The sequence below is a fragment of the Macaca fascicularis genome, chromosome 3 (assembly GCF_037993035.2).
Source record: "Macaca fascicularis isolate 582-1 chromosome 3, T2T-MFA8v1.1".
NCBI classification, from domain to species: domain Eukaryota; kingdom Metazoa; phylum Chordata; class Mammalia; order Primates; family Cercopithecidae; genus Macaca; species Macaca fascicularis.
In genome coordinates this window covers 198,573,720-198,597,483 of record NC_088377.1, presented here as the reverse complement: position 1 = coordinate 198,597,483, position 23,764 = coordinate 198,573,720, and the positions used below count along the sequence as shown (strand labels likewise).

Below are 23,764 nucleotides of genomic sequence, written 5' to 3'. Positions count from 1 at the left end.
TGAAGAAACAGTTCTTGCCTAGGGGAATTCCCTCAGATTGTGTTATCCCCTCCCGAGAGCAGCACGGCAATCAATAGCCCGAATTAGTGAAAGAAAAGAATGGAAATTAAAGATCTGCTGTTCAGGCCAGTGCGGTGGCTCACACCTATAATCCCAGCACTTTGGGAGGCCGAGGCGGGTGGATTACTTGAGGTCAGGAGACCAGCCTGGCCAAAAAGGTGAAACCCCGTCTCTACTAAAAATACAAAAAATTAGCCAGACGTAGTGGCAGGCACTGTAGTCCCAGCTACTCAGGAGGCTGAGGCAGGAGAATCACTTGAGCCCGGGGGGTGAAGTTGCAGTGACCTTAGATCATGCCACTGCACTCCAGCCTGGGCAAGAGTGAGACTCCATCTCAAAAAAAAAGGGGGAGAGTCGGGGGTTGGAAGACAGCGTAGGGTAGGGAGGATGGTGGAGCTCAGGAACCCATCCCAGCCCCGGCTGCAGGGAGGACGGTGGAGTCCAGGACCCCAGCCGCACTCCTCGAGCCTGGCTGGTATTCACATCCTTCACTCTCTCTTCACCTCAGGTCTTTGTTGTAAACTGAGAATAACCCTTTACTCATTTCACAGATACTTTTCTTGGGACTTTCACTGTGCAGGGCTTCCATGGGGATGTTGGGGTTCAATGGTTCACCAGGTACCCACCGCGATCTCACAGGCTGGAGGGACTCTTGAAGACCGAGACAGTTAAGGGAAGTGGGAGTCCTTCACCCGCCCCAGAACTGGAAGGGTCCCCACTGGCTCTGGTTATGTTGTCTTGAAGCAATGGCTGTGGAGCTCTCCGAGGGCTCTGGGAGACGGGCTCTGCCCAGTGGCTCTCCTCTGCTGAGGTGAAGGCAGATGCCGGCCGGGGCTCCCCCGGGATACCTGCCTGCAGGCTTGGCACTGGCCGCCTCCCTGGGTGACTGGGGCTTCTCCCAGCATGAGGGCTGGGCTCTAGGGGAGGTTCACCGCTGTTCAGGATCTGGTCCTCAGCTTAAAATCCCCTCAGACTGCACTGTGTGGGGCAGGGCTCCCAGAAGAAAGCAGGCCTCCCCGCTTCCCCAGGCAGGGCGTCTGCGCCACTCTCCGCCGGCACGTTCCAAGAATCACGGTGTCCTTGCTCTTCTTCACAGGCTGCTCCCTCTGCCTGGGGTCCCCTCCCTCCCTTCCCACCACGGCCTGTCTTTCCCCCCATTACCACTCCCTGGATAATCCCCTCTCCTTTTTCAGAGTTCAGCCTAAATAATGATCATTTCTGTAGGTTGGGTCCATCCTCATGGCACGCTGAGACCCACATGTCTCCTACATGACTTTCCCATGACGGCGACTGAACTCTGCTCTTGGTGCTCCAGGCTGAGTGGCTGGAAGCCATGCAGGTCCAGGCCTGGGCCCTGTCTCAGCTGTGCACTTGGCCGTGCCACTCAGACAGTTCCTGGCATACAGCAGGCGTTCAGCACAGGCTTGTCTGCTGGAAAACAATGAACGGACAACCACACAAGTGAGTAGGGGCTAATCGAGTCACACTGGAGGTTCCTCTACAAGCCAGAGACCATCACTAAGCTTACAACTGACAAAAGAAATTGCAACCAAGGCCGGGCAAGATGGCTCATGCCTGTAATCCCAGCCCTTCGGGAGGCCAAGGTGGGAGGATCACCTGAGGTCAGGAGTTCGAGACCAGCCTGGCCAACATGGTGAGACCCCCCCATCTCTGCTAAAAATACAAAAAAAAAAAAAAGCAAAAAAACATTAGCCTGGCGTGGTGGTGCGCGCCTGTAGTCCCAGCTACTCCGGAGGCCGAGGCAGGAGAATCACTTGAACCCAGGAGGCGGAGCTTGCAGTAAGCTGAGATCGTGTCACTTCACTCCAGCCTGGGCGACAGAGCAAGACTGTGTCTAAAAACAAACAAACAAAACACTGCAACCAAATGAAAGATTTTTTTTTTCCTTTTTTTTGAGATGGAGTCTCACCCTGTCACGCAGGCGGGAGTGCAGTGGCACAATCTTGGCTCACTGCAACCTCTGCCTTCTGGGTTCAAGTGATTCTCCTGCCTTAGCCTCCTGAGTAGCTGGGATTACAGGCGCGCTCCACTGCGTCTGGCTAATTTCTGCATTTTTAGTAGAGATGGGGTTTCACCACGTTGACCAGGCTGTTCTGGAACTCCTGGCCTCAGGTGATCTGCCTGCCTCGGCCTCCCAAGGTGCTGGGATTACAGGCGTGAGCCACTGTGCCCAGCCACAATTGAAAGTTTTTTTTTTTTTTTTTTTTTTTTTGAGACGGAGTTTCGCTCTTGTTGCCCAGGCTGGAGTACAGTGGCTCGATCTGGGCTCACCACAACCTCCGCCTCCCTGGTTCAAGCGATTCTCCTTCCTCAGCCTCCCGAGTAGCTGGGATTACAGGCATGCGCCACCATGCCCTGCTAATTTTGTATTTTTAGTAGAGATGGTGTTTCCCCATGTTGGTCAAGCTGGTCTTGAACTCTTGACCTCAGATGATCCGCCCGTCTCAGGCTCCCAAAGTGATGGGATTACAGGCGTGAACCACCGTGCCCAGCCCCAATTGAATGGTCTTAATGGCTCTTTTTGCAACTCTAGAACCAGGCACAGATCACTCTATAGAACAGAACAAGGGCTCTGGCGTGCTAGGTAGAGGAGGTTGGTTTTGTAGACAGAAAGGGGCTGAGGAAGTAGACACAGAACAAAAAGCAGATTGGTGGTTTCCAAGTGGCCTGCCTTGGAAGGTTCCAGCAGACGGGACTTCCTCATCATGCCAACAAAACCTGGCTTGCTTGGGGCTAGTCTCTCTCTCTCTCTTTTTTTTTTTTTTTTGAGGCGGAGTCTTCACTCTGTAGCCCAGGCTGGAGTACAGTGGCGCGATCTCGGCTCACTGCAAGCTCCGCCTCCCGGGTTCGCGCCATTCTCCTGCCTCAGCCTCCCGAGTAGCTGGGACTACAGGCGCCCGCCACCGCGCCCAGCTAATTTTTTGTATTTTAGTAGAGACGGGGTTTCACCGTGTTAGCCAGGATGGTCTCGATCTCCTGACCTCGTGATCCACCTGCCTCGGCCTCCCAAAGTGCAGGGATTACAGGCGTGAGCCACCGCGCCCGGCCGGGGGTATTCTCTCTCTCCTGGTTTCCTGGAAGGTGAGATGAAGTTAGTTTTGGCGTGGTGACGTGGAGCACGAGTGGCTGTGTTTTGGTCTGGTCTGCCGGGCCTAGTGCAGGAGCTCAGGCCAAACCGGTGTCCTCCTATGAATTTTATCAAAAGCGACTCAGATGATGGTGTTCAGGTGAGCGGAGCGTGCACAGCGCTGCTCGCAGACCCCTCTGTCCGACTCCTCATCTCTGCACTTTCAGCCTAAACATCTGGAGATCAGAGAACAAGTCCTCCAGGGAGGGGTCTCCCTGAGATAGTCCCTGCACCTGGGCCAAAGGTCCTTGTAGACCTTTGTGTTGGGCGTGGAGACTCATGAGGGCGGGGAGGGCCTGAGACTGTGGGATCAGAGCCCTGGCCCGGGTAGCGGCTCTCCCTGCCCTTAGGGGGCCATGAGCTGTGCAGACCCCAGAGCCCTGTGTGCACTTTTCACACTTTTTCTCGGGCAATGTTGAGAACCACGCCCAGCACTGCCTGGTCCAGCCCCTGGGAAGGAAGGCAGGGGCCCGGAGCCCTCCTGCCACAGCAGCGTCCCTGTCTTGGAAGGTACATGCACTGCTGTCCCTGCCCGAGGATCTTTAGGTCTCACCTGGGGCCTCGCCCAGCGCTGGGAGGGGCTGGGCCCTGGGCTGGGGCTGGAACTGGGAATCCCCGTGGGTGGCCGCGCCCTGTCTGGCCCTTCGCACTGAGTCAGGGCTGGGAAGGCCAGGCCCACCCAGGGACGGGCTGTCTAGGGCTCCCCTGTCCACCTCAGCCCTCGCTGCGCTGACAGGGTGAAGCTGTGTCCCAGAGCCTGACCCAGTTCTGCCCGCCCCGGCCTCTTCACTGGAGAGGACCAGGGTCAGGGTGCATGGCCCCCAGAAGCACGTCCAGCTCCACGCGGACACACGGGCCCTTGGTACCCACTCTAGGACTCCATGGTCCTGGCCTCCCCCAGGACCAGGCAAGGCCAGGCCCACTGGGCTGCATGTATACGCACAAGCACACACACGTGTAACACACCCACTCACACCCACACACATCACACACACCCTCCCACACATATTCATATACACCCACACACACACATATTGGCACAGATACACACATACCTACAAACAAATACACATGTACACAGATACACACATACATAGCACACACAACGCTCACAGGGGCACCGGCGCACACGCTCAGTGAGCCCTCCTGGTGCTGCTGTTCACTAAAGGTTTGGGAAGGAGAGGTCTGGGTGGCGGCAAGGCCGGGACCTTAAACTGCGACACGATTTCTCCGAGGTCCTTGAGAACAGAACATTCAACAGGATCGAGGAGCCCTACAGGGCGCAGGCAGCCGAGGCAACGGTCACTCATCCGTCCTTTCAGAAGCACGGTCTGCCTCTACATGGATACGAGGAATCTTCTTGACCCATACGGAGCCAAGGAGGGTCTTCCTGAGCTGGTCCCCTGCAGCTGGGCCAAAGGTCCCTCCAGACCACATGGCCCTTGTGTTGGGAGTGGAGAATCATCAGGGCAGGGAGAGCCTGAGACTGCGCTGCTGCTGGCATCGCTGTGCTATGTGATGCCAGCCCGGGGCCCTCCCTGGTCCGCAGGCTCGTGCCTCTTGTGTGGAGACCACGCTCTGTGTGTCCTGCCACGGCGGGTGGGAGGTCACTGGCTTTTGTCTTAGCTCCCAGAGCCCAGCTGGGAACACCCTTGACGTGCTCTTGGGGCTCACGTTTGCATGTTAGTATCGAGTGATGCCAAATGTCCTCCAAGCACGCAGTCTCTGAAGACCCCATCCTCTCCCCTCGGCCCTGCGACCCCCTCTGCAGCCGGCGCCCAGGTGAACACACGGCCCCCGCACGCAGCCTCAGACACTGCCCTGGCCTCCTCCCCATCACCCTCCTGCCGCACCCCTGGCGGCACGCCCCTCTGTGACCTCGGGCCGCCCGTTCCCAGCTGGGATTCCTCTTCTGCAGAGTAGGGGTGCAGCATCCCCCGCGGCAGTCCAGCTCCTGGCCGAGGACCCCTGGAGTGGGTTTCCAAAGTGAAATTGCCCTTGTCCTCCCTTGCCTTCCACTGGCCTCACCCTCTCCGCCGATTTTCATCCGCTTTCACGTGGGGCTCATGGTCTAAATTTTTCACTTCTTGATTTTTTTTTTTTTTTTTTTTTTGAGACAGAGTTTCGCTCTTGTTGCCCAGGCTGGAATGCAATGGCACGATCTCCTGCTCACCGCAACCTCCACCTCCTGGGTTCAAGCAATTCTCCTGCCTCAGCCTCCTGAGCAGCTGGGATTACAGGCATGCGCCACCACCCTGGCTAATTTTGTATTTTTAGTAGAGACAGGGTTTTACCATGCTGGCCAGGCTGGTCACAAACTCCCGACCTCAGGTGATCCGCCCACCTCGGCCTCCCAAAGTGCTGGGATTACAGGCGTGAGCCACCGCACCCAGCTCACTTCTTGATCTTTTAAAAATTGTGGTAAAGCTCATCTAACATAACATAAAATGTACCATCTCAACCGTTTTCAAGCACACAGTTCGGTGGCATGGAGCACATTCGCACTTATGTGCAGGCATCACCGCCATCGTCCGCAGAACCTTCCATCTTTCCAAGCTGAACCTCTGTCCCCGCGAAACGCTGACTCCCGTCCCCTGGCACCCCCAGTCTTCTTCCTGTCTCTAGGAGTCTGAGAATTCTAGGGGCCGCATACACGGGGTCCTGCAGCGCCTGCCCCTCTGTGCCTGGCACTAGGTCCTCAAGGTGGTGGAGCAGGGATGGGGTTTCCTTCCTGCTGAGGCTGAACGATTCAGAATCTGTTCTAACTCTTCTTCCTGTGTCATTTTTCTGGACCTTGAATGGCAGAACTGCACCCCCTGGAAGGGCCCCCTGGCACCCCTGTGCCTCCCCATCCCCATTCAGGCGACTGGTTCTTCCCCCAGGCTCCAGGGCTGTGAAACCAGCGCAGAGCTCCAGCTTCCAGGCTGCGTGCGTGGCCAAGAGTAACTGGGAAGCAACCGGAGCCGCGCGGGTCACCCGATCGCTGCGCTGGGCCGTGCAGGGTTCGCCATGTCCTGGGGCAAGGCCTTGGCCCCACTCACAGGTGCATGGACGGTTCCCAGGACCTTTCCCTCTTCCTTCACCTGGAGGGGCTTTGGGCCACTGTGCTCGCTTCCAGCCACCTGGGGGTGGGAAACAGCACCTCCCAATCCCCCCAATCCTCCCAGCACCCTCAGCCCTCTCCCCTCCCCTGAGTCTCCCTGCAGCCTTGAGGCCCTGCCCTCCTGGCCCAGGTGAGCACGGCCTGTGCTGCTCCTTCCCAGAGCACATGTGCACGGTGCCCTGGGCACCAAAGCCTTAGGGAAGGCAAGTGACTTCAGGAGTGGCTGGCGGTGCTGTTTCCAGCCACAGAAGGGTCAGATGCGACCCCAGATGAGGCAGCATCGGGGACAGAGGCAGCCCTGGCTTGAAAGGCTGAGCTGAAGAGCGTGCACCCCCCCCCCCCACACACAGACACACACACACACACACACACCCCTGTCCTGGGCCCGCCTCCTGACGCACCTGTCTGAGTCAGGGCAAGCCTGTCTGACTGCCCCCCCTGACTCACTCCCTTCCCCTTGGGCCTCCACCTGGCTGCTGCCTTCCCACACACAGCCCCACACTGCGCTTGAGCCCCTTCCTCAGTCATCCCTGGGTGCCCCCATGCCTCCTGGGCAGGGCTGAAGCAGGCAGGGCTGAAGCAGGCAGATCCCTCCACCCAACCCCAGCCCCTGAGAAACGTCTCCCAATCCTCCTGGAGAAAACCCTCCTGACAGACCCAGTCCGCCCCCTGATCCCTCCTCTGCCCGGGAGGCTCTCGTCATTCAGTCATTTACATGTGAGTGTGAACAAGCTGAGCTTGCCATCTTGCTGAGACAGAGGGGCCTGTTCAGGGAAAGGCAGGTCCCCGGAGCAGGGAGGAGCTGGCATTTCCAGGAGAACCAGTCTGGGTGGGGCTCTGCATGGAAGCCTCAGATCTTCCAGAGACGCCCCAGGAGGTGACGGGCAGAGTGACAGGGATGGACAAGGCTGCCACAGGACACCCCTGCTCCTTGCGACTCTTGGCTTTGCCCAGGGCTGGCTCTTTCCAGGGCTTTGCAAGCAGCAGCAAAGGCTACTCTCACTCTTGTCCCCGTGCCCCTGTGGATGGCAGTCATGGCCAGGGGACCCCAGCCAGTGCTTCTCTGAGATGTCTGTGTGAGCTGAGGGAAGTCAGCTCTGTCCTGCCCCAGGCCAGCACTGACCACTCCTGGGCCTTGCTCCCAAATGTCTCCCCCAGTCCACTGCCTAACAAAGCTCCTCTGCTCCACGGTGGAAGCCCAGAGGATCCTCTGGCTGGGAGGTGACTCTCCCTGGGTCGCTGGTATTTTTGTAGAGTTGTGGCCAGAGCCTTTGTTTCAGGTTGTCTTTTCAGGGACACTTGTACAGCAGACATCCTTGGAAGAAAGAGAGGGTCTCACTCAGGAGCTCAGGACAGGTATGCTGACTGCCTGTTATAAAAGATTCGGGTTCTATGAGAACAGGGTCCCCTCCTGCAATGCACACCCCTGCTTGCAGGGGTACCTCGCCCTCTTCACATCCCCCAACGGGAGCTGAGGCTCAGGAGCTGTGGTGCCCAGACATGCTGGCCCTGCCTCTGTGCTAGCGGGGGTGATAAAGACCTTTGTGTCTGACCCAGGAGTCTTGTGTCCTCTGCCTGCGTTCATGAAGCTGTGGGTGGCTACCTTGTTAGTTCTCAAGGACCTGTGAAAGGAAAATAAATGGGCCGGGCGCGGTGGCTCAAGCCTGTAATCCCAGCACTTTGGGAGGCCGAGACGGGCGGATCACGAGGTCAGGAGATCGAGACCATCCTGGGTAACACAGTGAAACCCCGTCTCTACTAAAAATACAAAAACTTAGCCGGGCGAGGTGGCAGGCGCCTGTAGTCCCAGCTACTCGGGAGGCTGAGGCAGGAGAATGGCATGAACCCGGGAGGCGGAGCTTGCAGTGAGCTGAGATCCGGCCACTGCACTCCAGCCTGGGCGACAGAGCGAGACTCCGTCTCAAAAAAAAAAAAAAAAAGAAAGGAAAATAAATCTTGGGACCACAGTCACTAAGCCAAAGGGAAAAGTCACACTGGGAACTGTATCAGGCAAACCTGCTCCCATTTTATTCCCAAATAAGACAGCTACAGAGATTAAAAAAAAAAAGCCACACATCTCACTCACAATTTGTGCACAAGGAAATTCCCTGTGGGGCTCAAGATATTTTTTTTTTTTTTTTTTTTTTTTTGAGACGGAGTCTCGCTCTGTCGCCCAGGCTGGAGTGCAGTGGCGCGATCTCGGCTCACTGCAAGCTCCGCCTCCTGGGTTTACGCCATTCTCCTGCCTCAGCCTCCTGAGTAGCTGGGACTACAGGCGCCCGCCACCGCGCCTGGCTAATTTTTTGTATTTTTAGTAGAGACGGGGTTTCACTGTGGTCTCGATCTCCTGACCTTGTGATCCGCCCGCCTCGGCCTCCCAAAGTGCTGGGATTACAGGCGTGAGCCACCGCGCCCGGCCGGGGCTCAAGATCTTTACCCTAGAGCAGTTGTGTGGGATTTCACCCTGGCAATGTGAGTGGACAGCTTACCTTCACAGGTGCAGACAAAGGACAGATCTCAGTCATCCCTCTGTTCCCCGAGACAAACGCGTATCTGACTGCTTCCCCTGCCCTGTTGTTTCACGGAGCCAGACTAAGGCACACGTGGCCCTTCCCCTACCCCCTCTCACATGTGGATTGTATTTTCAGTGAAAGGCTGATCAGAGACCTAGAATGCAACCCTCTGTTGCTCATCTACCTATTAACTGGAAGGCCCTGCTTCAAGTGGTCCCAAGTTGTCCTGCCTTTCTAGACCAAACCAATGTACGTCTTACACATATATATTTTAATATTTATTTATTTATTTATTTTGAGTTGGAGTCTTGCTCTGTTGCCCAGGCTGGAGTGCAATGGTGCAATCTTGGCTCACGGCAACCTCCACCTCTGCAGTTCAAGTGATTCTCCTGCCTCAGCCTCCCAAGTAACTGGGACTACAGGGGCACGCCACCACACCCAGCTGATTTTTGCATTTTTAGTAGAGACTGGGTTTCTCCATATTGGCCAAGCTGGTCTGGAACGCCTGATCTCAGGTGATCTGCCCACCTCGGCCTCCCAAAGTGCTGGGATTACAGGCGTGAGCCACCGCGCCCAGCCATCTTACATGTGTTGATGACGTGTCTTGTCTCCCTGAAATGTATGAAAAGAAGCTGCGCCCTGACTACTTTGGGCACATGTCATCAGGACCTCCTGAGGTGTGTCACAGGCACACCTTAACCTGGGCAAAATATGCCTTCTAAATTGATTGAGACTTGTCTCAGATACTTTTGGGTTCACGGACCGCAAAAACTTAGGCCTTTCCCAAGACTCGACCCCCTCGGGGTGCACAATGTCTTTCCATGGGTCTTCTCTTTAGCATGTGGGCACGTACAGGAGGGCCTCACGCACCCTTCATTCCAAGGTGCCAGTGAGTTCTTGCTCCTGAGCTGGCTGGACAAGAGCTGAGTGCTGGGTGTCTGTCTGGGGAAGGGGTCGGGGTTCCAGAGTGTCTGTCTGGGGAAGGGGTCGGGGTTCCAGAGTGTCTGTCTGGGGAAGGGGTCGGGGTTCCAGAGTGTCTGTCTGGGGAAGGGTGGGGGTTCCAGAGTGTCTGTCTGGGGAAGGGTCGGGGTTCCAGAAGGGGACATGGAGTCCAGGACACCAACGAGACAACTTCTGCTTCACAGTCTTGCTGACGGTCAGTGGACCCCACCCCGCGGTCCTTCACCAAGACAAAAGGGAGAACTGGCTGGGCATGGCGGCTCACGCCTGTAATCCCAGCAGTTTGGGAGACTGAGGCAGGCGGATCATTTGAGGGTCAGGAGTTTGAGACCAGCCTGGCCAACACGGTGAAACCCCATCTCTACTTAAAATACAAAAATTAGCCGGGCGTGGTGGTGGGCGCCTGTAATCCCAGCTACTCGGGAGGCTGAGGCAGGAGAATCGTTTGAACCCGGGAGGTGGAGTTTGCAGTGAGGTGAGATGGTGCCACTGCACTCCAGCCTGGATGACAAAGCAAGACTCCGTCTCAAAACAAACATACAAACAAAGGAGGAGAACTGCTCCTGCTGGACGAGCCTCCTGGGTTCCAGTAGGGAGGAAGCTGTGGTTTGGAGCCCTGAGGTGGGCGCAGCCCCTGGTGCCAGCCTTGCCCACAGGGGTGAGCACTGCGGTACTGGACGTTACCCTGGAGTCTGTACGCCGTTTTCTAGTGCGTGTTTGCTACAAGCTACTTATCCTTGGAAATGCTGCTAAAACTTAATGTCCTTATTAAGCAAAACTTCTTAGATCTCCATAATGATGAATAAACAGCTTGATAAATGTTGGAAATATTTTAAGAAAGATAAAGGCCGTCCAGTGGCTCATGGCCAGATCTGTTTTATATACTGTTTATTATTTTTATTTTATTTTTGTTACCTATAAGAAACTTGGTAGGCCGGGCACGGTGGCTTACACCTGTATTCCCAGCACTTTGGGAGGCCGAGGTGGGTGGATCATGAAGTCAGGAGATTGAGACCATCCTAACTAACACGGTGAAACCCCATCTCTACTGAAAATACAAAAAATTAGCTGGGCGTGATGTCGGGCGCCTGTAGTCCCAGCTGCTTAGGAGGCTGAGGCAGGAGAATGGCTTGAACCCAGGAGGTGGAGGTTACAGTGAGCCGAGATCGCACCACTGCACTCCAGCCTGGGCGACAGAGCGAGACTCCATCTCAAAAAAAAAAAAAAAAAGGAAAAGAAAAAAAGAAACAAAAAGAAACCTGTACATGTACAGATCTGTTTTAAATAACACTGAACCACAGATTTATTATTAAATCTTTTTTGTAAACAGAAAAGCCCCGAAATGTTTAGTATGATTCTATCACAGAAAATGATTTACTCTTATCATGATGGTGAGTCAACATTACTTAAAAACATGAAAAGAACACGTTATAGGACGAATACAGACTAACGTATGATTGTGAGAATTTCTGACAGTTCCCAGGAATTCTGATTTCTCCTTCCCCAGTCCTGAGGGTGGAGCCGTGAGGAATCTGGGCTGACTTCAGGGTCCCGCCTGCCGGGAGCAAGAACAGCTCCTTCCCGAGGCAGTGAGCAGGTCACTGTTTCCTGCTGATCACCCGAAAGTGAACACCCAAAGCATGCAAGGAACACCTTTTGTTCCCAACAGGCCTGGAAAGAGCTCTGCCCAGCCTGCTGGGGAGGTGAGCTGTTCCTGCAACAACTTGTAAGCAAAGCGTCTCAGTAAAACAAGAGGTCACTTCATATTAAGGAAGGAGACCACTACTACTCCTGCTGCCCTCCTCCCCCCACCTTGCCTAGTTCACAAGACAGGAGAAAAGAGAGAGAGAAACAAAAGTAAGATAAATAGACAGACAACCTTGGCACCATCACCCGGCCCTAGAAGTTAAACAAAGTAATAATAATAACATCAACCCCTGGCCTAAACTACTTGTGTTATCTGTAAATTCCAGACACTGTATGAAAAAAGCATTGTAAAACTTTTTGTTCTGTTAGCTGATGCATGTAGCCCCCAGTCATGTTTCCCACGCTTGCTCGATTTATCACGACCCTTTCACGTGGACCCCTTAAAGTTGTAAGCCTTTAAAAAGGCCAAGTATTTCTTTCTCGGGGAGCTCGGCTCTTAAGATGCAAGTCCGCCGACGCTCCCGGCCGAATAAAAAACCTCTTTCTTCTTTAATCCGGTGTCTGAGGAGTTTTGTCTGCGGCTCGTCCTGCTACAATATAGCTTCCTGTGTGGACAGCTGCATTTTGTTTGTTTGGTTGGTTGGTTGGTTGATTGGTTTTGAGACAGGGTCTTGCTGTGTTGCCCAGGCTGGAATGCAGTGGTGTGATCAGAGCTCACTGTAGCCTCGAACTCCTGGCTCAAGTGATCCTCCCACCTCAGCTTCCTGAGTTAGCTGGGACCACAGGCACATGCCACCAAGCCCAGCTAATTTTTATAGTTTTTAGTAAGAGATGGGGGTCCCCCCATATTGCCCAGGCTGGTCTCAAATTCCTGGCCTCAAGCAATCCTCCCACCTCGGCCTCCCAAAGTGCTGGGATTACAGGCATGAACCACCACCTCTGGCCTATAGCTGCATCTTTGAAGAACAAGCGTTCCTGCCTTTCATCAGCCCATCCCTCGAGCCCTGCCTTGGTGGGACTAGCACAAAATATATTGCTGGTTGGAGTACTCCAGGGTGTCCGGTCAGAAGCTGGAGCAGGAAATGAGGCACGTGAAGTCAACATTTTGGGATGGGAAGAGATGCTGCAGCAATCGGCCAGCCTGGCTCCAGGCTGGTGTTGGGTGTATGTGTGCAATCCTGTGTCTGGTGCTAACGATGAGACCAAGTGTCATTGGCACCAGGGAGCCTGCACGCCTCCCATACCATCAGCACCAGGGACTCCTCACGCCTCCTACACTGTCCTCACCCTGTGTTCGAGGCTGCTTGCTGGGAGCCCTCAGGTGGGCGCTTCCAGCCCCTGGTGCCAGCCTTGCCCACGGGAGTGAGCACCGTGGTACTGGACGTTACCCTGGAGCCTGTACGCCGTTTTCTAGTGCTCAAGTGTTTGCTACAACCTACCTATCCTTGGAAATGCTGCTAAAACTTAATGTCCTTATTAAGCAAAACTTCTTAGATCTTGTCCTTATTAAGCAAAACTTCTTAGATGATGAATAAACAGCTTGATAAACATTGAAAGTATTTTAAGAAAGATAAAGGCAATCTAGTGGCTCATGGCCAGATCTGTTTTATTTGTTTATTTATTTTATTTATTTTAATTAAATAAATAAATTAATTTTTTTGAGATGCAGTCTTGCTCTGTCACCCAGGCTGGAATGCAGTGGCTCCATCTCAACTCACTGCAGCCACTGCCTCCCAGGTTCAAGCAATTCTCCTGCCTCAGCCTCCTGAGTAGCTGGAAATACAGGCATGAGCCACCACGTCCAGCTAATTTTTGTATTTTTAGTAGAGACGGCATTTCACCATGTTGGTCAGGCTGGTCTCGAACTCCTGACCTCATGATCTGCCCACCTCGACCTCCCAAAGTGCTGGGATTATAGGCGTGAGCCACTGTGCCTGGCCTATTTATTGTTTATTATTTTTATTTTATTTTTATTACCTGTAAGAAACCTGCATATGTACAGATCTGGTTTTTTTTTTTTTTTTTGAGATGGAGTCTTGCCCTATTGCCCAGGTTGGAGTTCAGCGGTATGATCTTGGCTCACTGCAACCTTTGCCTCCTGGGTTCAAGTGATTCTCCTGCCTCAGCTTCCTGAGTAGCTGGGATTACAGGCGCCTGCCACCATGCCTGGCTAATTTTTGTATTTTTAGTAGAGATGGGGTTTCACCATGTTGGCCAGGCTGGTCTCAGGTGATCCACACGCCTCCACCTCCCAAAGTGCTGGGATTACAGGCATGAGCCACCTCGCCCAGCCTCCAGATCTGTTTTAAATCACACTGAACCACGCATTTATTATTAAATCTTTTTATAGAAAAGCCCCGAAAAGTTTAGTATGATTCTATCACAGAAAATGATTTACTCTTATCATGATGGTGAGTCAATGTTATTTAAAAACATGAAAAGAACATGTTATAGGACGAATACAGACTAACGTATGATTGTGAGAATTTCTGATAATTCCCAAGAATTCTGATTTCTCCTTCCCCAGTCCTGAGGGTGGAGCCGTGAGGAATCTGGGCTGACTGCAGGGTCCCGCCTGCCGGGAGTAACCACGGCTCCTTCCCGAGGCCTGGTCATCATTGTTTCCTGCTGATCACCGCCCTCTGCGCCCCGCCCCGCCCCGGCTCTATCAGGCTCCTTGTTCATTCAACAAACATTTACTGCTGTTGGACAATGTCTGTTGCTGGGTGAGGCCATGGTGTGCGGAGTGAGTGAGACTCGGGCCCTGCCTTCCAGGAGGACACGCAGGTGGGGCTGACAGGTGGATACCGACAGCCATGTGGATGGGGTCAGGCAGGTTATCCGCCGTGGCCCTGGTAGCCAAGGGAACGCACCGAGGAAATCAGCCTTAAAGATAGGGAGGGGGTTCCCTGAGTGTGGGGTGGGGCAAAGATGAGGCCGGAGTGGAGAATCTTGTCTGGGTGAGGGTGCGCCTGGCATCGGTCCACAAACAGCCTCTGCGTGGCCAGGCCACCTCCCTGTGGCCGAGTCCGGGCAGCACCACAGAAGCTGTAGAAGATATTGAGACAGTGCCATTAAGTCACAGAGCCTGAGGCCCAGGCCAGGCTGCAGCCTGGATTCACCAGGGGCAGGTACCAGGAGGAGCCTTCAGGGCGAGCGGCCCCCAGCCCCTGGCCCAGCCCTAGCCCTAGCCCTGCAAATGCCAGGTGGTCAGCCGCTCAGGCAGGTGGGGTCCTCGGGGTCCTCCCAGCAGGGCCGCCACAGCTTTGGACCAGATTTACCATCACAAATCCTCACAACAAACCTCCCATCTCCATGTCACAGAGGGGAAACTGAGGCACAGGAAGGCCTGAGGGCAGCCTGCCCAAGATCAGGGAGTGATGTCCTAGGGTCTCCTGATTCCCAGCGGTGGGTTTCTGCCATTCTTCCCTGAACCCTCATGCTGTGGGGGCCCTGGGCCAAGGCCCAGCCCTGTGGCCAGTGGCTGATGGTCAGATCTTTGGCCTTCAGTGCCTATAGAGAAGCCGGTTGGTTCCTGACTGCAGCTCACCTCTCCAGCCTCCCCTGGGCGGCCACACCCCCCGACGGTGCCATGGATCGAGGCCCAGCTAGGAATGTTCTAGAACCCACAAGGCTTTTTGGTCCCCGCCTTTGTCCCCACCCTGGTCTCCCCTCCTGCGGCCCTGAGATCCACTGCAGGCCGGACCTTCTGCTTTTCTTGAGGCTGCCTCTGGTGCCTCGGGCGGGAGTGGGTGGAGGGAGCGGTTTCAATCCCTTCCCGTCCTTCTTTGCCTCCCGAATGTTGAATGTTCCTGAGGTACACTCAGGACCCAGAGGACTCTGCTGCCTGAGAAGCCGGCAGGACCCCTTGGTGCCCACAGCCCGGGCTGCCTGAGGGCCGTGAGCAGGCGAGGCAGAGGCTGCCAGGGAGGTTGGGGCCTGGAGTCGCTAGCAGGTGAGCCGACCCCGGTCTGCACCTCTCCGGCCTGTGAGCCATCTGCCCTCCGTCTTTGCAGTTCCTCAGAGGCCGGACGAGGCTGCACGACCCACTGCCACACCGGCTTTTTTTTTTTTTTTTGAGTCTCACTCTGTGGCCCAGGCTGGAGTGTGGTGGTATAATCTCGGCTCACTGCAACCTCTGCCTCCCGGGTTCAAGCAGTTCTCCTGCCTCAGCCTCCTGAGCAGCTGGGACTACAGGTGTGCGCCATCACGCCCGGCTAATTTTTACATTTTTAGTAGAGATGGGGTTTCACTATGTTGGCCAGGCTGGTCTTGAACTCCTGACCTCATGATCCACCTGCCACGACCTCCCAAAGTGCTGGGATTACAGGTGTGGGCCACCACGCCTGGCCCAATTTTTTTATTTTTGTAGAGACAGGGTCTCGCTGTGCTGTCCAGGCTGGTCTTGAACTCAAGGCCCCAGGCCATCCTCCGACCTTGGTCTCCTCACATGCTGGGATTACAGGCGTGAGCACCTGACCCCTAGTGTTTCTGTGCCGGCCTTTCCTCGGGGGTCAGGCCTAAGTCCTTTAGGACAAGAGCGGGTTCTCTTCTTTGTCAGCACAGAGCTGAGCAGGGAGTCGGCACCCACCAAGGGCACATGGGGCACTCACCCTATGGCCCTGCAGCACCTGGACACCGCCCCCCCGCCCCCACAGAAGTGCCCCCCACAAATCCCAGGTCCACAGGCCGGGCTCCTCTGCAGCTGATCGCGGGCAGGGTGACCCCATGCACAGCCTCTCCCCGTCAGTCCCCAACTCCGCCTCAGGAGAGCGCCTTCCTCCCCTCCTGCCTGCCCGGCCCGGCCTCGCCCAGCCGAGACTGCAGAGAAGCTCCTGCCCAGCCTGGGCAGGCTTGAAGGACAGGATTGCGGCTAAAATCTGTAGAGCTCGACCCCCAGCTCCCGTCCTCCCATCAGGGGAGCAGGTCCTCCCTCCGGGGTCCAGAGCTTCACCCCAGCGACTCCGAGCATCACGTCCTCCTGACCGAGGCCTTGGCCTTACACCCTGGGAGCGTTCCCCAGCTCTGGCGGCCACCACCTCTGCCTGTGCCAGGCACCTGGAGTGGTCACAGTGCTGTCACTGAAGGACTGGGCACTCTTGAACACCTTCCCGGGCAGCTCCCCCTTTCTGGAAGGGACACTCCTGGCTGATGGTGTCCATGACCAGGCCCTGTGCTCATGGTACCAAGGAGGCCACAGAGACAGAGGAGGGCCCACCTCAGCCCCCGCTGGGTGTACACCTGTCGGGGAGGTGGGGCCAGCTGAGGACCTGCTCAGCTCCTTCCTGAAGACGTCCCCGAGGACTCTTGTACATCTCTCACCCTCAGGGCACTTTCCTGACAGCCTCCATGGCTGGCAGCTCCTTTCCCAGCCACCCTCAGGGCACTTTCCTGACAGCCTCCATGGCCGGCAGCTCCTTTCCCAGCCACCCTCAGGGCACTTTCCTGACAGCCTCCACGGCCGGCAGCTCCTTTCCCAGCCACCCTCAGGGCACTTTCCTGACAGCCTCCACGGCCGGCAGCTCCTTTCCCAGCCACCCTCAGGGCACTTTCCTGACAGCCTCCACGGCCAGCAGCTCCTTTCTCAGCCAAGCTGGAAGCATGCAGGGTGGAACCTTCTGGTACCCTGTGCCCCCTGCAGTCAGCGCTCTGAAGTCCTTGTGGGGTGGGACTGGACGGCGGCAGCCGAGGGGGCCGTGGTGGGTGGAGGGGCCGGGGGTGGTTGTGGGGGCTTCTTCAGGCCAAACGCTCTGATTCCTCCACAGACCAATGGCCCGGAGAGAAAAGGGGCAAAGGATAGAGAAGGAATTGTAGGAAAAAAGTGATTTAAAAGACAGTAGGGGCACGGTGGCTCACACCTGTAATCCCAGCACTTTGCGAGGCTGAGGTGGGCATGTCACCTGAGGTCAGGGGTTCGAGACCAGCCTGGCCAACATGGGGAAATCCTGTTTCTACTGAAAATACAAAAATTAGCCGGGTGTGATGGTGTATGCCTGTAATCCCAGGTACTCAGGAGGCTGAAGCAGGAGAATTGCTTGAACCCTGGAGACAGAAGTTGCAGTGAGCCAAGAATGTGCCACTGCGTTCCAGCCTGGGGGACAGAGTGAGACTCTGTCTTGGAAACCAAAAAAATAAGAAGACAGTAGGGCCAGCACGGTGGCTCACACCTGAAATCCCAGCACGTTGGGAGGCCAAGGCGGGCAGACTGATTGAGGTCAGTTCAAGTCAGGCCTGGGCAACATGGCAAGACCATGTATCTAAAAAACAAAATTAGCTGGGCATGGTGCGTGCGCCTGTGGTCCCAGTCACTTGGGAGGCTGAGGTGGAAGAATCCTCGTCCTACAAACTCACCCCACAGATAGAGTTGTTCCCATAGTGAATGATCACACAAAAGATTACCCAGCACCGGCCGCGGCAGCTCACACCTGTAATCCCAGCACTTTGGGAGGCCGAGGTGGGAGGATTGCCTGGGCCCAGGAGTTCGAGACCAGCCTGGGCAACATGGCAAGACCCTGTCTCAAAAAAAAAAAAAAAAAAAAAAAAAAGTTACCCATGACGGCACTGTAATAGCAGAAGAGTGGGGGTAACCGAAATGCTCGAAGGGGACCCGAAGAACGTGTGGATTAGTGTCCGTAAATCACAGTGGAGTCTAAGTAGCCCACAAAGTGTGCGCCTGAACTAACCTTCACTTTGTGAGGGGACAGGTGACCTCTGAGGACCCGAGGACCTCAGCATTCATCAGCACAGGGGACCTTCAGGAGCGTCTGTTACGGGGCGAGTGTCATTCAAGAGAAAGTTCCCGGGGCCACACCGGCCTCTGCCTGCGCACAGCTGTTGAAGGGAGGGTGCAGGACACAGCCCCCCCATGCTGCTTCGAAACCCAGGATGCAGACCCTGCCTGCAGCCGCTGTATCATGGTCGTGAAGGCTCCTGGAGGCCCCTGGCAGGCCCCGCTTCACAGGCCTGGGACCCAGCGCTGCGCTCAGAAGGCCTCCTTGGGCTCTGAAGTCACACAGGGAAGTTCTGAGTCATGTCACCCCTGCACGTGCGTTTTAAGTGAGGTCTGACAGGACAGGAGCATGGAGCCTCTGGAGACCTCCTCGCCTCCCTACCCAGCTTCTGGCCTCCCTCTCCCCCTACCCTGGCGGGGCCTGGTGTTTTGTGGGAGGGCTCGGTGGGGGACGCACCCACAGTATCTTAGAGAGGAGCAGGCCTGACCCCCAGCCCGGCTGGCAGCTCCTGCATCCGGGTACCCAGTGCCTCCCGGCCAGGGCGGGGTGCTGCCTATGTGGCTGGTGGGCCACAGGGAGGGGTCCTGTCCTCCCACCTACCAGGGTCCTGCACTGTCCCGTTGCACTGAGCCCGGCCTCCTGGCCCTGCACTGGACCTTCCTTGGCTGCCTCTTACCTTATTCTCACCTCCACCCCCACGGGAGCCTGAGCAGCTTTTCAGGGCCAGCTGGAAGACAGGTCCCTGTCTCCAGGCAGTTCTGTCCTGACTTCCAGCCTCCAGACTTGGGGCTGTCTTAGTTCCTGGCCTTTCGAGGCAGATGACCTCTGCCGTCTGCATCCCTGTCCTGCTGGCTGGACACCATGTCCTTGCCCCCAGACCCTGCTGTGATGTAGAGGTGGACGGGGAGCACCCACGCGGCCCTGAGAGGTGTCAACAGCCCAGCCCTGGTGTTCTGTGCTCGCTGCTTCCTGCTCTGGGCCCCTAGATCAATCCATCCTGTGGCCTGTGCTGACTTTCCTCCAGGGGGTGGCGGGGGATACACACCCTGGTGTGAAATGTGTATTTCAGGTGACACCCTCCGGGACACACCCGTGCTAACATCTTATTCACCGTTTACCTGAAATGCAATCTCACGGGCAGCTGCCACCTGCCACGTCCGGGTCTAGGAGTCCCTGTGAGCAGGGTCTTCGGGAACATCTCCCACGCAGCTGGGCTACTCACCCAGGGCCCCTTGTGGCCCCAGAGCTACAGAGCCCAGGCCTGGTCTGCAGCCGGCGGTTCTCCACACTGGCTGTGAGCCCGGGGAGCATTTTGTGCCCCGCAAGTCGCCTGCATGGACAGAAGATGGCTCATCAGGACCAGCGCTTCTCAAAAGACGAAAACAATGGAAACCCCGTCTTCAGTGACCTGCAAGATCAGGTGCGTGTTGCAATCCCACACAGCCCGGCCTGTTGCGCCTGAGTTCCCAGGTCAGGGCAGGAGCGGGGGCGGGGCGGGGGCCTGGAGCAGCCGGCGTGGGGGCGACACCCACGGGCGTCCTCTGCCACCCGCGCGACGCTGTCCAGCGCAGGCCTCCCCTCCCTCCTCCGACCTCCGGCCCCCGGTGGGGACCCCCGAGAACTCTCAGGACCGCGGCTCGGGAGGGCCCGGAGGGCTGCGGGCTGGAGCGGGCGGGGAGCAGCCTTGGCTGCTGGAGCCGCGTCCTCCCTCCGCGGACTGTGTCCTGGGAGAGCGGCCGCCAGGCCCCCAGGGTGGCCGAGTCCGAAGCGTCCTTTGCGCGGTTCCAAGTCTCTGGAACGTGGCGGGGACGGGCGTGGCTTTCCTTCCTTCCTGGGGGTCCTCGCGTCTCCTGGGAGCGGCGCGGGGCAGCCCCTCGGCTCGATCCCAGGCCCTCCCGAATCACCTCCTGGACTCCGAGCCCCGGGTCCGGGGTCTCCTGCAGGCCTCGGGCGCCCCCCAGCCCAGCGCGGGAAATGCAAATCCCGACCCTGCAACCCCCGCATTCCCGCGGCCCTGGAGTCCCCAGAGGCTCTCCCGGGACTTCCGCCTGGAGCGAGCCCGCGCCCCCCGCGCCCCCCGCCCCCCCCGTCCCCGGGCCGCGCCCCCCGCCCCCCCCCGTCCCCGGGCCGCGCCCCCACCCCCCGTCCCGGGGCCGCGCCCCCCCCCCCCCCCCCCCCCCCCGTCCCCGGGCCGCGCCCCTCAGGCCTGTCCGTTCAGCTCATCCCGGAGGCCCGGATTTGCGCGTTCTCAGTGATCACAGGGCGAATTCTCAGTGATCACAGGGCGAATGAATGAATACGGAAATGAAGTGGGCCTCATGCTGGGTTCAGCCGGCGCATAAAGTCCGTGCGTCCGCGGGGTCAGGCCCTGGGAGGATCCCAGCCCAGGGTCCCAAGGAGGAAAATCGCCCAGAGCAGACCCTGGCAAGGCCCTTACGGCCACCGCGGTCACCCCCGAGGGGAGGAGAGGGGCCCTGGTGGCAGCACAGGCCCAGCAGGGTGTCCCTAGGGCTGGGGTCTCTGGTCCCAGGGGCCCCTGAATAGGGAAGGGGGGGCAAGGGCGCTGCAGGGAGGGGAGGCCCCTGCAGATCCAAGTGGGCCCCACCTCAAAGGAAGGGATCCTTCGACTGGGGGTCCTGGGAGAAGATAAAGACCGCCCCAGGCCCATTCTTTCTGAACTGGAAGCCTCAGCAAAGATAAGAATGAAGTAAGATAAATATGCCCCCAAATTAGAAAGTTCCAAGCTTCTTCAAGTGGGTTTGACAGAATTTCCAACTCCAGTCTTTCCTCTGAACTAGGCAGTGTTCCTCAAAAATGGAACTCAGCCTGCTGGCGACCAGAAGCCTAACTCACCGGTGACACCAGCAGTGGTTAGCACATGGTTCCTATGCTATGTGTCATATGCTGTATTCTTACAATAAAGTGGGCTAGAGGAGGAGGGGCAGGCGGAAGGCGAGGTGAGAGGCCGGCACACTCAATAGAAGGCAACTTTCATGGAAAACCACCCATGCTTCAGTGGAGCTGCACGGCTCAGACCGTGTCATGCAAGGGTCAGCTGTATACAGTTTCTTATTTCTAAGTATATTCACAAGATTGTGCAGCCACCACCACCAACTCCGGAACATTCTCATCAGCCCCCAAAGAAGCCCTGTACCCATCAGCTGTCAGTGCCTGTCTCTTCCCCGCTAAGCCCTAACGAGCACCAGTCTGCTCCCTGCCTCTGCCGACGTTCCTGTGCCGGACACTTCAGGTCAGGGAGTCACCAGGTCAGGGGGTCACCCGGCATGTGTCCTTTTGTATCTAACATCCCTGAGGCGCACCCGTGCTACAGTGTGTTACCACATTTTTACTTTACTTTTATTATTATTCTTGAGACGGAGTCTCGATCGGTCATCCAGGCTGGAGTGCAGTGGTGCAATCTCGGCTCACTACAAGCTCCGCCTCCCGGGTTCAAGCCCTTCTCCTGCCTCAGCCTCCCGAGTAGCTGGGACTACAGGCGCCCACCACCAGGCCCGGCTAATTTTTTTTGTATTTTTAGTAGAGACGAGGTTTCACCATGTTAGCCAGGATGGTCTCAATCTCCTGACCTTGTGATCCGCCCGCCTCGGCCTCCCAAAGTGCTGGGATTACAGGCGTGAGCCACCGCACCTGGCCCACACTTCCTTTTACAACCAAGTCCTATTCCACTGCATGGAGGGGCCACATAATGTCGATTCTGTCCTCAGCTGATGAACACTTGTGTGTTTCCATCCTTTGACTATCGTGAGTAATGCAGCTATGAACACCTGTGCACAAGTCTGTGTGTGGACACGGGGTTTCACACTGTGGACAGTTGGAGTGCAGTGGTGCCACTCACAGCTCACTGCAGCCTCCACCTCCCGGGTTCACACCATCCTCCTGCCTCTGCCTCTGGAGTAGCTGGGACCACAGGTGTGCACCACCACGTCCTGCTAACCTTTCTGTTTTTTGTAGAGATGGGGTTTTCCCATCTTGCCCAGGCTGGTCTCAAACTCCTGGCCTCAAGCAATCCACCCGCCTTGGCCTCCCAAAGTGCTGGGATTACAGGCATGAGCCCAGGTGCCCGGCCAGGTTTCCCTTCTCTACTGTAAACCTAGTAGTAACTGCTGACTTGCTGCTAACTCTATGTGTAACCTTTGAGGAACTAAGGCAATGGGATTTTAAACTTTAACATTTCTGCTGGGCGCGGTGGCTCATGCCTGTAATCCCAGCACTCTGGGAGGCTAAGGTGGGTGGATCACCTGACGTGAGGAGTTCGAGACCAGCCTGGACATGGCAAAATCCTCTCTATTAAAAATACACAAATTAGCTGGGCGTGGTGGCAGGCACCTGTAATCCCAGCTATGTGGGAGGCTGAGGCAGGAGAATCACTTGAACCCAGGAGGCAGAGGTTGCAGTGAGCCGAGATTGCACCATTGCACTCCAGCCTGGGCAACAAGAGGGAAGCTCCATCTCAAAAACTTTAACATTTCTCTTAAAAGGTTAGCTTTATATTGCTCTTTGAATAGCCACCTCCTGATGAGGAGACACAAGCAGTGCAAGCCTGCTGACTCTGGCTGTGGGTGCAGCAGGGACCCGGGTGAAAATCACCTTCCAGACGGCAGGCCCTTCCACTCGCAGTGCCTACTCCTGACCACCAGATGGAGCCCACGCACTGCCCAGGACCACGCAGCCCACCCGGGGTCTGGAGCAGGCAAGGCAGGCACTTGCTGGACACATGGGCAGCCGCCCACAGTGCGACCACCAGAGAGGCGCCCACTACTACCCTGAGCTGGGGCCGGCTGGCAGCCGCAGGGAGGCTCTCGTGAGAAAAATGGGGGTCCAAGAATTGAGGGTGGAAACCATACAGGGGCTAACATGAAATTTACCGTAGTTAGCAAGACCGTTCTCCATAGATGCGGCAAATTCACGCACTCAAGTATTTACTGAGCACCTACTGCGTGCAAGGCGTTACTCTATGTGCTTGGTAAACAGCAATTTACTAAACTCCCACCCTCCATGAAACTTACATGGTGGGGGAGAAATGAGTGAAGTACATGGTGTATTAGACCAAAACCAGCACTCCAGAGAAAGAAACCAACAAGAGAGGATGGATGTGCTGAGGTCGGGGGGGTGCGTTTTAAATAGACTGTTGGCGGGGAGGGGGAGAGGTGGCACTGGGCAAAACTGCTGCAGAACACGACATCAGCCACGCCCCACAGCACAGCACACATCCCAGGGCTCCAAGCTGGGGAGGGGTGTGGTCTGATGGCACCAGGGGCGAATCACAGGGTCTCAGCTCTTCCCACAGCTGGGGACGCACTGGAAGGTCTTGCCCAGAGTGTCAGGGACTGACTTGAGATCAGGGTCACTTTGGCAGTGGGCAGGGACTGAGGATGGAGGACACTTTGCTGCGAATATAAGCCAATGGCTTGGGACAGGGAGTGGCAGAGAAAGTGGCAGGAAGGCCTCAGGTGTTGTTGGGAGGGTCTGTGATGCAGTGGTAGGTGTTGAGTGGGAGAAGGCAAGGCTGACCCGAGGAGGGCCAGGTGCCTAGGGACAGCCTACGTGTCGGGAACATAGGACGCAGTCCGGGCTGCACCTG

The 23,764-nt window shown here is 56.6% G+C and overlaps 1 long non-coding RNA gene across 1 annotated transcript; it reads right to left on the bottom strand.

The window, feature by feature from the left end:
- Window positions 1-13,758: 13,758 nt before the first annotated feature.
- LOC141409966 (uncharacterized) lies at window positions 13,759-20,208 on the bottom strand. Its single transcript, XR_012433140.1, has 2 exons — window positions 19,281-20,208; window positions 13,759-14,479 (listed from the first exon to the last, which is right to left on the bottom strand). It is a non-coding gene; the product is annotated as an uncharacterized lncRNA (long non-coding RNA).
- Between the last annotated feature and the right edge of the window lie 3,556 nt (window positions 20,209-23,764).